Raw genomic sequence first — 14006 nt, 5'->3', positions numbered from 1 at the left:
TAATAGTTTATTCTTCCTGCTATTGCAATGGGGCTTCTCAGGTGGCATTAGTGGTAAAGAACCCACCTCCCAATGCAAGAGACATGGGTTTGATTGCTGGATCTGGAAGATCCCCTGAAGGAGGGCATAGCAAACCTCTCCAGTATTCTTGCCTGAAAAATTTCATGGACAGAGGAGCCTGGAAGGTTACAGTCCATGGGGTTGCAAAGAGACACAACTAAGTGACTTAGCATGCACACACACCTGCTGGTGTGTTTCCTTATCTGTAGATTGAGGGTGATCAGAGTCTTATCTTGGAGGATACAGGAAAGATGAAACAAGAAGCCCCAAGCTCCCAGTAAATGTTCCATGAAACCATCCTTCATCATTCTGCTGTCACCTCATGAGCAGGGTCCAAACAAAGGAAAGCTATTATCTGTCTTTCCTAAAACTCATCCCTAAAGCCACATCAAGGAGTCGTGGGCCCACAGTGCCCTACCGTCCAAGTCTCAGCATCAGGCAATGCTGACTTTGGGCTTCTTGGTCTTCAAGTGCTTCCCTGGGAAGTAGATGTAGCCCACATCAGGGAACCTTGCAATCTCCCTTCCCGAGTTCCCAGGAAAGTGGTTCCAAGCAAGGTTGAGGGTGTCTGGAAAGGACTGTGTCCATCAGGTGGAATCCAAAGCCAGATGGATAGACTGTGAGGCCAGCCCCCTGTGCCCACACCCAGGGGTGTGAAGATGGGGATTCTCAATGCAAGGATAAGGAATAAGAAAGGAAAAGACAGTGTCAACTTCGAGGGACAGAAAATCTCTCGAAAAATTCCCCAGAAAATGCCAGGAAATCACCCAGAGGGAGCTGTGGGGGCTTCTCTGATGAGAAGAAAATGAAACCAAGAGCTTAGAGATGTGTTTGCAGAAGCGGGAGGAGTAGGTGAGGCCTGGGTGAGAGGGAGCAGAGTGCTGGCTTCTTCTTAGGACTGATCTTGGGAGCCCAGCACCAATCCAGGTGACCCCAATGAAGCCGTCTGCAGAAGAGCAGCAAAGGAGGCTGAAAGAGGGTCGACCAGTTGGTCAGGGTCATACAGTTATTCAGTCAAGCTCAGTTATACATAACTGTGGACTGTGAGGCTCCACCTGAGCAATGGGTGCTTTTGTTTCTAGGTCATGGGGCTGGGGTCCTCCTAGGCCGTCAAATTGCCTTTTGAGGCTCATGCATCATTGATGGGATGTGTAAGCATCTCCAGGACAAGACCCACTGGGTCTTGAGGACCAGAGAGGAGTGCCTCTGCTGCGTGGTGCCTGGAGCCCCCACAGTACTCTCCTGGTGGTGCTGAGATCCCCAGAGGCACCCACCCTGGGCACAAGAACACGGGAAGGGCCACTTTTAACAAATTTGTTTCTACTCTGGGTGTTTAATTAGTATATTCACTCAACATGCAAATATTTAATAAGAACTTTTCCCTCTTCTGTGACATCAGAAATCTCTGACATTTGCTGAACTGACTTGGCATCTTTATTAAGGATTTGAATTGGAGGCGTCCGCAGTTTTGAGCAGTCTGTGTGAGAGTTTGTTCTAAAGAGATTGTGTGGGAGTAGGAAGCAGGGAAAACACAGGGCTATATTAAGGTCAGAAATAATGATCATCTACTTATCAGGAGAACCAAATATCAGCAGATCAACCAAAACAAATCTGAAAGCAGTGAAAACAACATCATTTTAAAGAGGAAAAAAAATGGGGATTTTTGTTTGTTTTTCAGGGTCTTTTTTTAGATTCAGCTATCTAGGCAAACACTCAGATACTCAGGGCCTCCATACATAAAAAGCAGAATCGGTCACAGACTCCAGAGGGCATCACCACGTGCTCGTCCTCTAAGCGCTGTGCTCGCCCTCACAGCAGGGCAATTTTGGTCTTATTGCCCCATTTTTCAGATAAGGAAATCAGGGAATGGCTCCTGGGCCACTCAGCTTCTGCAGTCCCATCAGGGGTCCCTGTCCCACCTCCCCACACAGCACGAAGGGGGTTTTCATCTCACTTTTGGGCCTTGGTGTTTCTCTGGCCCCTGGAATGGCTGCCTTCCTTCCAGCATCTCTGAAATCCCCCACCCCCACCTGCCCCCTCACTCCCGGAGATCTGTGTGCCTCTCACACATGCTGTGTCCTCTGCCTAGGACCAAGGTCAGGTTGGAAACACTTACAGGTCCTGTGCTCACTGTAGAGAGAGGCACCACTCATGTCGCATTCTGCTCCTTGTCCCCAACGCGTATGGAACTAGACACCTTCCCCAGACAGGCCCTCTTCAGTGACAGCGTTGCAGGCTTGCTCATCAACATCCAGCTTCCCCACTGGCCTCTCAGTTCTCCGGTTCATTTTGTAGTTTATCCGTTTGTCCATGTAACTCAGGCTTCATGAATTCATATTTTATTTGTATTCATTGAAGGTCAAGCATGGGTGTGAGTGCTCCTGCCAGGAGCCTGGCTGGTCTTCCGGGTACAGGAAAGAGAATACCATCCATAGACTGGGAGGACCCCCAGCCTGTGCGTCCAGGCTGGACAAGGGAGGGGCTGTTCAGGCCCAGTGCTGGGCTTTCACACTCAAGCAGGGACACAGCAGAACTATGAGCACACTCACCACTGCATCTAGACCCTCCCAGTGTGGCCACTTGACCACATCCACAGATGGATGTGTGAGGTCAGGAGTGGACAACAGACCCCATACCCCCTCTCACCTCCCTGCAGGTTGGGATGGTGTCCTGGACATCCTTCATCCTGGTTCTGGGCAGTGCACTGCATGCAGTGGGGCTTAATAAATGCTTCATGAGTGTCAACTGGCACTTCACCGAGGCATTGCAGACATGTCTGGGCTCTCTCTGCGAGCACCTCTGCTCCTGAACCAGTGGGCAGTGTCTCAGCTGGGAGCCCGAGGCTTGTCTGCAGAGCCCAAGGTGCCCACCTTGTTTTCAACCATGTGGGAAGCAGAAGCAAGGGGCTGGATGGGTGGTCACCCGGCTTGCAGTGAGACAGCAGTGGCCACCAGACCTGAGGAGCTCCCTGGCTGCCCGAGTCCCATGGAGCAGCCGCCAGGGGCTGCAGTCAGGATGCTCTGGGCTCTCGGCGGTGCCAGAAATGAAATAAAAAAGATAATTCAGAGCAGGGTCTCGGGAGTAAATCTGCCAAGACAGACGAGTCGCAATCAAAGGCTCGGCAGGTCCTTATCTGTCCCCCACACGTGTCGCCACAGTGCTTGCAGTTGGCTTTAATTATTGATATTTCTTTTTAAGTTAAAGATGAATTTGAGACAGCTACAAACTTGGGAGGTTTATCTTCCAATTACAGGGAAACCTATTAAGAATGATCACTGGAGTCAGCCATGGACTTTTCAGCCGTTCCCAGAGGTGGCCGAGGCCATGTGGAAGATCCAGGGATGGGGCATCCAAAAAACCATGGTGCTGTCCACCCTGTGTCCTGCCCACATGGAAGTGCTGGTGCCACATGTATCCCCGAGTGCCGTTTCTCATCACAGCCAGACAGACTGAGCCCCTCCAAGCTTCTCTACTAGAATATCTCAGTCTTTACACACAGGACTCTACTTCTCCTGTTGGAGATGAATGCATTTTGTGGCAACTCCAGCATGGAAATCGGGAACACATGGAGCCCTGGGATAGGGAGCCCTGTCTCATCCCAGTGTCTGCCTTTCTCTGGGCTCCAGGGAGGGTGACAGCCTCTGACAGACTTCTTGGTGCCCATGGAGGCCTGGAAGGAGACAGGCTCAGACCAGGACATCCTGCAGAGTGAACTCTGAGGGCAAATTCACCCCAGACCCTGGAGACCCCAGCCACCATACTCAAGCTTCCTCACCAGCCCAGAACACAAGGATTCCAGATTCAGCTGCAGTCCTGCCTCATCCACCCATCCTCCCAACTGTCCTCCCATCCATCCATCCATCAATCCATCCATCCATCCATCCTCCCATCCACCATCCTTCTATCCTCCCATCCACCCATCCTCCCATCTATCCATCCACCATCCATCTATCCACCATCCACCCATCCATCTGTCAGTTCTTCCAGTTATCCTGCCATCCATCCAGTCTCCCACCTACCCTCCCATCTTCCCAACCATTCAACCATCCACACACCATCATCTACCATCTACCAACCATCTATCCATCTAACTATCTATCTATCCTCCCATCCATCCATTCTCCCACCTCCCTCCCATCTTCCCATCCATCCATCCATCCCAGGCCCAGTTGCCCAAAAGGAGGATGTTGTGGGTCTCCACTGTCATCCCTGATCAGGCTGAACCCCAAGGGAAGCAGCTTTGGAATTCCTGAGGTCAGAACACAAGGAGGAGGTTTCTCTAGGGGCTCCCCACTTTGCACACACCTGAGACCCCCTTCTGAGCACTGAAATTAAGAGTACCATCTTTCTGGCTCCTGCCTTTCTAACACCACCCCTCCATGTCCCCAAAGCTACCAGGCTATAGGCTACCTCATAGACCTCAGGGCAGGTGGCTGGACAAAGAGAGGCCTCAAGGCTGCCACAGAGGTCTACTTCTCTGCTTAGAGGTGTGGGGGCTTTGGGAGTTCTGCCAGGGGCAGGGGAGGGACTTCTCCTGAGCCCAGAAACCACATCCTATGACTGCCATGCAGAGCCAGGCCTCCCAGGCACAGACAGCCATACCCGCTGCTCAGCTCATCAGAGCTGGCCTCTGCCACTGATTGTGAACCTTGGTGTCACTCTGTTATTTTTCTCTCATCTCATTTCCAGTGTAAAAAGCAGCTGTCCCTCGTTTAGATCCTCGCACTAAGGGCTGCTGCAGAATTCTGGAGGCATTGACCCTCTGCCTGCCCACTAGGAAGGGGCTCCAGGAGACCCTGAGATGGAATGTGGGGAAATCAAAACCTTTGTAAAAAGTCAAAAAGTCTATTTCTATTCAATCTAGGAGAATTTGGCTCAAACCATTAAAAATGAGAAAGAGAAAATGTTTCTTTTTTGGAGTGAGATCTGCCAGGGCTCTTATTACATTAATAAGTCAAGTGTGGTTTTTAAACTGGGATTTTTGCTTGAATAATTAGTTTTCTCATTTACCAACTGAAATGGAATCTCCATCTCTGTTGAGTTCGTTCGTCTCCTGTGTCTCCTGTTAGACCCTGGTGGCTCCTGATCATCTGAACACATTTTTCAGTCTCTCCCCTCTGAGCCCTGTTTGCAAGTTTTCACACAGTTTTCAGCCCTTGCTGTACTCAGGCTGGAAGGCAGGGGTTGGTGGTCACCGATCCCCACCACTGCCCCCCTCCCTCTCCCTCCACCACCTCCCCCAGGGCCCGATACTCCCAACTCTGAGCCCACCCCTGACCCCTTAGACATTTGAGACCCTCAGTCACTGGACGTGTTGGGGGCCAACCGCCGGAACTCATAATGTGATGTGTCCAGCTGCCCAAGAAGCTTCATCCAGGCTTTACTGGAAGAGTCTACAGCCCGAGCCTGAGTGGAAGGGGTGTCAGCCTGGGACCAGGAACAGGATTCCAGCCGCTCCTCGGCCAGCCTGCTGACCTTCCCTGGGTGACCCCCCCGCACAACCTGGATTGACCCCACCCCCACCCCCAGATTGCAGGGAGAGATTCTGGACTCTCATCCACTGTAGACTCCCAGATCCACCCTGGAGACCAGGGTGCACTGAGTCTTCCTGTGATTTGGGGGGTTTGTCTTGATTTGTTTTGATTTTTGCTTTTGTTTGTTTTTGTTGTGATACTTTTCTAACTTTTTTATTTTGAAATGGTTGTAGATCAGTGGAAAGTTTCAGGGATAGTACTCCCCACCCCAACCCCACCTCCAGTGGCTGACACCACCCACAGCTGTGGTACACAGTCACAACCTGGACATTGGCCCAGTTCTCTGCTGTGCATCATACATGTGGATTCATGCAGCCCCCGCAGCAGACACAGAGCTGTAGCAGGGCCACAACCACCTTCCTCCTTCTGCCCTTAGAGTCATACCAGCAAAGGCCGTGGGTCACTCACTTCCCACCCAGTCTCCTCCCATAGCACGTGGGAGGCTGCATTGCACACACACCCCCACTTTCTGCCTGACCCTGAAGCTTTAGTTCTTCCTAGTAACCAGGACGTTCTTCCTCTCTCACTGCCCTGTGTCACCTTGTCTATTAATTCACCTTCTTCCTTTCCTCTCTTTCATTTTATTCTTCTCCTGTGTACTTTTCCTCATATCTTAACAAGCATCTAAACCTTACAAAATATTAGCTTTGTTCTCTTTCAGTATAGAGCATCTCTGTCATTAGAAGAAAAATGACATAAAAATAAAAAGCATGTTGACTAAATTTGAATGGTTGCAAAATAAGGTTGTCCTGAGCTGGGAGATATCGAGTCCCTTTGGGGGAGTAAATCGATGACAAATCATGGATCATAAAGCCCAGGAGATGCCTCCTGAGCTCACAGTTTACTACTTTGTTTCTCTGATGCTCTGAATTGCCCACCGTTTCCTTCACAGCCTCTGAATTCCCTGAAATGTATCCATAACAACATATAGAATCAGGTTTTCAGGCTGAATTGGTTAGGTTTGGGGTTTTGCCCTATTTGAATTGTGGATAACTCTTTTCACTTAGACTTGGTCTCTCTCAATCTGGCTGGCACACTCCCTTCCCAGCACCTGGACTCAGGATCTCACTAAGAATGAGGACAGTCACTCAGCCCTCTCCTTGTCCCTGGGTCATCTGTCATCTCTTAATCGATGTCCTTAAATGACTTTGTCTGAAATGGACCAGGTTGCTCTCCACAGCTCTGAATGCTCCGTAAGAGTCATTCTCTGATTTACCCTCGTGTAAGTTCTCAGGCCACAGGGTGGGTGAAGACTGGTAGCCCATAGGATAGATCCTTTCTTTGGTCATTGTCAGCATCGGCTGCGGGTAGAGGTGATGGGTGCTCTGGGCTTCGGGGCACACCCTCCACTCACTGTGGAGACCTGGTCCAGCCTGCCACCCAGGCCAGTGGAGCAGAAACACCTCACATTCTATTGAATTGCACTGCCTGTGCAGACTCCTGTCTCCCCTCTCTGCCCTCTTGAGTTCTGTGCTTCCAGAAAGGGTTGGTTTAGGGTGTTGCTTTGGCATTTGGAACCATGCAGCATAGAACACAGGCATACTATGGATGTGGAAGCAGAGGGGACCCTGAGAACTGAACACCCCTAGAAACTCTCAGAGATCCCAGAGAGGCTCTGAACTTCCACAAGTGTGTGATGGGGGTTGGAGCCAATTCAGGTCCCAGATGACAGGATGATAGGAATTATAAGCATCTCATGGTGTCATCATGGGAGTGATGTGAATTGTCTCATGTAGAGCACAGAAGGGGCCTGTAAGGACGTCACAGGTGTGACTGCTGGTGGAATGAATGAACGGACGTAGGAATGAATACATGAAGGAGACCATCCACCTGAATTATGCTTCTGTACAGGACATTCTACAGCATTTGGCAGCCCACCTGAAGCTCAAGCAGGGCAATGCACTGAAAATGCAAGAGGGGCATGAATTTATAATATAGGTACCTGACCCTGCTTCAGTGGCAGTAATCAGTGCAATTATGGTCTGTGCTATTAAGTGCCCACGGATCACACGGGCCTCCCAGAGTGCTCTCCACCCTATCCTCCTCCCAAGGGAGCCAGCGTGGGCCAACTGCTGGCTCCCTCTGCCAGTGCTGCAATCCAGCCCGGCAAGTACCATCGAATTAATTGATTCCTTCCCCTGATTGTGTCAGATTGCTGCTCTGTCATTTCCTTTGTGTGCTCACTAACTATCCAATGCTCACAGTTCCCAACTGAAATAAAGCCATCGATGATATTAATTTAAGCACATGGCCTCTTCAAAGACATGATAAAGATGTCAGGCGGTAGGTCATCATGATTAAAACTGGAGTTTAACATGACGATTGGGGGTCAAGGATAAATTGAGCTTGTACTTGTCCAACATGGGCCATAATCCTGCAAAATTCTAAAGGAGAAGAGTTCATTTTTCCTTAAAGATCCGTCTCGGTCTCCTCTGGCGATTTATATTCTCAGCGCGGAGCTGAAGGCATGAGCGTCTCAGGACCTCTCGGAGCTGTGAGCAGCATCTTTATTTCTTGGTGGACTGGAGGTTAGCTGGCCAATTATTTTATGTCCTTTTTTGTATTAAGAATACCACTGTGAACAGAAAACGATCTGGTTATCTGGCAATGAAAATGCCCATCTTTGTCATCTCAGAGCTGCTTTGTCAGATGCTGAACCCAAACGCAGCTCTGTTTAGTCATAATTGCCTTCTGTTCGGTTTTGAAGTAATTACTTTCTTATAGGAGTTTTTGCTGTTTTATCTTCATGGATGGTTCACTTGGGAGAGCTGATGGGAAAAAGAAAGCCATAGATCTGGCATCCCCAAGAAATGCTGCAGCTTTTGATGTTCAGTGTAGATTTTGATAGAAAATCCCAGAGAAAATAGCAAGATCTCTCTTTAGCTGGAGGAAAGCATGTGCTCAAAATCGTTTACTCTTCTCGCTCGTTGTGACATCTGAACAGGAAACCCAGGCCAGCTTTCCTGCACAGAGAGATTTAAAGCCAGTTCATCAGTGCACAAATAATGATTTCAGTTGTGTCTCTATGGCCAAGCTCACCATGACCCCTTAAATGGCCCCACTCCGTCCCTGGTTGCACCAGTCCAGCCTCCAGAGGGAAAGGCGCGCCTGCACTGGGCAAATGCAGACACAACCCAGAAGGCAGTGTGCTTCCAAGGGTGGACCAGCCACCCGGCCCCATGCTGGCTGCTAGGGCCAACGCCATGGCTGCCACTGTCCAAGGGGATTGTTGGTGAGCTTAGACAAGTGTACAAGCCGTACCACCATGAGAAAAGTGAAAGTAACCTCTCGATGTGAGTCCCCATCACAACCCAGGGGAAGATGAGGGATGCCTCGGGGGAGAGGGATCTGAACGGCTCTTTCAGACTTGGCAGGGATCTGCCGGCAGAGTCATACAAGAGCCTTGAATCCATACGTGTTTTTCCTACTGACAGAAAATTCTGCTTTCATCACCCAGCAAACTCAGCGCAGATTAATTAAACATGAGATGGTGATTAATGTTTGAAGAGGAACGGGAGTTTGGGCTACGCTGTTGGTCTGTCTCCGGGTGAGTCTTGGTTCTGCTCGTGCTAGTGACTCCTTAACCCTGCAGGTTCCAGCTCCGAGTTCAGGGATAGGGGTGAGAGTCCATGCTGGGCACCGGGCAAAGCAACCACTCAGGGGATGATCCTCGTGCATGTTCATCTCCACTAGGAGCTTGGCGGGCAGCCCTGTGTCTGCCTCCCCCGAGGCTCACAGGTCATACCAGGAGGCCCACGTAAGTGGATGTTCAGTTCTGACTTGCCTCTTGCTTGTGCTGCATGTTCAGGCCACTCTTCTTGCTTCATTCCATGTCTCCGAGACTGGTGACATGCTCTGGCAGCTGTGATAGAGGGGGTCCTGGGAGTGGGTCCTGAAGCATCAGAGGGGGAGCCTGACAAGGAGGCAGCTTGACAGAGGAAGGTGCCAAGAGCAGGGATTGCTGGGGCCTTCCGCCCATGGGTGAATCTGAGGACACTCTCAGGCTCTCCCCCATTTCATGACTGGTGATTTGGGTTGTTATTATTGGCAATAGGGGCCCTTCTCTCCTACCAAGCAGGCGGCAAACGTCTGGTTGTGAGCCCACCACTGCAGATTTTCTGACCATGTTCTCTGACTTTGAACCTGCCCTTTCCTGATCCCTCTGCGTTTTTCTCCCTCATTTATGCTGTTAGCCGACATTGTAGCACTGTCAGTATATTGAGCCCCTGCTATGTTGCAGAAGTTAAAGAGAAAACGTTATTCTGACACTCGTTAAAGAAAGCAGAGAAGACTCTGCTGGATTCAACTGCAGAAGGGGAGGCAGACCGACCTGACCTCCAAATGCAGCAGGGAGAGCTGGGGATGCACGACCAGCAGGCAGAGTAGGGGATGATCACAGAGCGGAGCTTGATGAGATGACAAGGGTGGGGGTTCTTGCTAAAAGCAGGCCAAGGAGTCAGATACCAAGGGCAAGAGGAATTGTCCATAAACCACTCAGCGGGGTTCTCTGATGAAACCTGGGTTTGGCAGGCCAAGGTCCAGGCCAGGTAGAGAAGAGGTGAGCCCTGATGAAGGTTTGGTCAGAGGGGAGCCCCGGCCTCAGGTGTGCGTTTGAGTCCTGAGAACAGATACTGTCATCGCCCCTGCAGATGTGGAGGCTCGCACAGAGCCATGGGGGAGGGGGAGCAAGGGTTCAGAGCTGGCCGTGGTGACCCCATCTCGCAAACCTGGCCACTGACCATCCTGTCCTTGAAGTGCTTGTCCCAGATCTTGATAAGGAGTCACTTACTGAGCCCAACCCCCTTCCCCAGATTGCGTGAGAGCTCTGTTGATGAAGGGGAACCGGCTGGGCTTGGCATGAGTTCCAGCAGAAGTAGAAAGGAGAGGTCTTCACCCAAGCAGCTTCAGCAGGTGGGGAGGTCCCACCCAGACCCCACTGAAAGCCATGGAAACTCTAAGCAGGGCAGAAGGAACTATGTTCCTTGCCTCTTCCTGTGGCCCAGATTACTTGCCAGTTTCTGAGATTCTCTGCACGCGAACAGGCAGCCTCCCACCTTCCAGGAGCAGCAGAGCTGACAAGCCAAGGTGAAAAACCTGCCTCCCCTGTCCTGCAAAGACTCCAGAAAACTGGCACTTGAAGCTGGATCCCAAAGACAGAGGCACTCAGGGAGGACTGCTATGGCTTGGACACTGTGGAAGGGACTCCCATCAGCCGATTCGAGACTAACGAACCCAAGGTGTGCAGTGGTCCTTCAACCTCCCTCTGGCTTAGGAACCACCCCCTCCACCCCCTGAAGGGCACCTTCAGAACAGCTAAGGATTGCTAAGTGCCATAAAAGTATGTGCAGCAGGAAGCAAATGCCTTCCAAGTCAATAGATAGCAGTTCAAGACAGCCACGGTCTTCATTAAGCCCAGAGAGAGGTGGTGTCAGACAGGAAGTGTCATGTGTCAGAGCAAAGTGGAGGCGTTAAGGGTGAATTAACCAATTGCCTTGTCATGAGGAAACCATGACTGTCCCACCAGCAATGAGAACATCCTGGAGAGGTTCTGCTTCAATGGTGCAGAAGGAAGGACAACGCTTGGTCCTCAAAGAGCCCTGAATCCCAGGAAGGGTCCCATGCACAGAATATCCACTGCCACGGCTGCTCCACCCCCTCAGCTCACATCACTGATTCATTCTCAGAGGCAGGGAGAACTCTGGGAGCTCAACAGGTGTGCTACTGCCAGGCACGTCCCTGACCTTGAGAAGCTCCATTGTATATCACAGCCACATGCCAGCTTTGATGAGCCTTTTGATGTTGTTCAATTTGCATATTATTTTTAAAATATAAATAAACCTAAATTTAAAAAAAACAATGGATACGTTGATTCAAGTATGTATGTGCATGCTCAGTTGTTCAGTTTTGTCTGACTCTTTGTGACCCTATAGACTGTAACAAACCAGACTCCTCTGTCCATTTACTTTTCCAAGCAAGAATATTGAAGTGGGTTGCCATTTTCTTCTGCATTGATTCACATACACTTGTTTGTAAGAACACTCAATACAAAAAATACATGAATTTATACAGGGGATACACGGCAGGGTTTTTTCCTATTTATTTTACAAACAGAGCTTTCACTGCATTAGTCTGCTCAGGTTGTCATGACAAAACACATGGACTGGGCAGCTTAAACACAGAAATTCATTTCTCATCATTCAGAGCCTGGAAAGTCCGAGATCAAGGTTCCAACATAGTAGGTTTCATGGTGTAGCCTCTCCTCCTGGCAGGGTAGTAGCTACCATCCTTCTGTATGCTCACATGACCTCTCTGAGTGCAGGGAGAGAGAGAGAGACAGAGATCACAAGAGCTCTGGCATCTCTTCTGATAAGGAGACTAATCCCATAGGTCCAGGGCCCCACCATTGTGACCTTATATAACCTTAACGACATCCTTAGAGGAACCATCTCCAAACACCTTGACACTCAATTTACACCCAACATTTCTGTCCCTTCAATCCAACTAGAGTCTTCGTGCCCTGGTGTTTCTCTTTTTCCATGTTTTCTACAATTTCCGTTGCCAGTCGCAAAGTGCTGTAACCATGTGATCAGGGTCCACTCTTCATTGCATTACTGTTTGCAAGGCATTTCGAGAGGGAACTCACCATAAAGGGTACTGCCTGCTTCCCTCTGAGAACAGTCCAAGTATAACTGTGGTCACCATCGTGCTGACTCACCCTGCTCACACCAGCCTGACCACTGGGATCCACCCTTCTCTGTGGCTGCCACCAGATCTGGACAAAGCCCACGGGACACAGGGACTCGCCTTTCGCATTCAACCACCATCCACTGGCTGGAGCCCAAAGTCACAGGGTGGGAGGTAAGTTCAAAGATGTGGGTCAGGCTCAGTGCTTCTGGGGCCTCGTGTGCCAAGAATGCAGCCTGGATCTTGTCCTAAATCCTTTATCTCTCTTTCTCACTTCTTTTTTTTTTTTTAAAGAAAAGCCTTCCTCTTGCTACTTCGTTGAACTGAATTTTGAGATTCTATAAGTTGTACATTCAAGTCACAGTTTATAAGTTGTCAAAAAACTCCACATGAGAAGTGAAGAATTGACATTCTTGCCTGCAATGGAGACAGGGAATCAAGGAACTCTGCATTCATTACAATACCTTGCTTCCTGCAGGGAGAGTCTTGCAGACTTGGCACCTGCCAGGAATGGCTCAGGCTTCAGCTCCTGCTGGAGCAGCTGAACAGGGGCTCCATGTCAGTGTGGGAAGACAGAGTAGCAGGAAGTGTGGGAGAGCTTGAAGGAGGCATCTGAGCTTGCAATTGCTGTTTTGTTGTTTTGTCACTAAATCGTGTCCGACTCTTTGTGACCCCATGGACTATATAGCCCACCAATCTCCTCCATCCATGGGATTTCCCAGGCAAGAATACTGCAGTGGATTGCTATTTCCTCTTCCAGGGGATCTTCCCAACCCAGGGATCAAGCCTGCATCTCCTACCTTGGCAGGCAGATTCTTTACCCCTTAGCCAACCGGGAAGCCTTATAATACAGGCCTTTAGTGCAGCTAATTCAGAGATAAGTGTCCTAGCCATGTCCTCCTGGGAGGCTTGTACCTTTCCTGGTATTATGGTCTCATGTATCACCTATGCTTGCCTCTTCACCTTCATTATCCCCACAGCTGCCAACCAATATTTTTATAATAAAAATTAGGTCAATCACTGCTTTGCTCAGAATCCATCAATTGCTTGGTATCACATTATTGAAGTGGGCCCTGGGCTCTTCAGCATGGACTCCAGGCCCTCCATGATCTGGTGGCTGCGCTCAGGCCTGTTTTCCAACATGGTCACAGTGTCTTCGATTTCCTTGAGCAGGCCAAGTGCCTCCTAACCTCAGAGTCTATGGCTCGTTGCTACCAGAATGCCATTTCTCCTGCATTTCACCTGGTAGGCTCTTCTCCCTTCGGGATGGTCACCCCCTCCAAGAAGCCTGCCCTGACCACCTCACTGTATGTTAGACCCTCCCACTGTGCACTTTTCTCTTACAGCCCTGTCTTTGCTCTGTGCATTTCCCCATTCAGTAATTATACATATTATAATTATATAGTTATCATTCACAATGAATCTCTTCACCACACCATAAGCTCCATGAGGACCAGTACTGGGTTTTATTTATAGCTGAATTCCTAATGCTCAGGATGATGCCTGAAACATTGTAGGCAGTCAGTATATTGGGAAGATCCCCTGGAGTAGGAAATGGTAGCCCACTCCAGTATTCTTCCCTGGCAAATCCCAAGGATAGAGGAGCCTGGCAGACTACCATTCGTGGGATCACCAAGAGTTGGACACAACTCTGCAGCTGAGCACAAACACTATACAGAAAAACTATATGAATCAATATATACTTGTTGAATGAACGCTGCATTTGCT

The 14006-nt window shown here is 49.8% G+C and overlaps 1 protein-coding gene across 1 annotated transcript in view; it reads left to right on the top strand.

The window, feature by feature from the left end:
• The window catches only part of CDH4 (cadherin 4), a 476927-nt gene that overhangs the window by 276690 nt on the left and 186231 nt on the right, over positions 1 to 14006 (top strand). The window lies entirely within an intron of this gene.

The sequence above is a fragment of the Giraffa tippelskirchi genome, chromosome 13, assembly GCF_054371585.1.
Source record: "Giraffa tippelskirchi isolate mGirTip1 chromosome 13, T2T-mGirTip1v1.2.pri, whole genome shotgun sequence".
NCBI classification, from domain to species: domain Eukaryota; kingdom Metazoa; phylum Chordata; class Mammalia; order Artiodactyla; family Giraffidae; genus Giraffa; species Giraffa tippelskirchi.
This window is presented reverse-complemented; position numbering and strand designations above follow the sequence as displayed.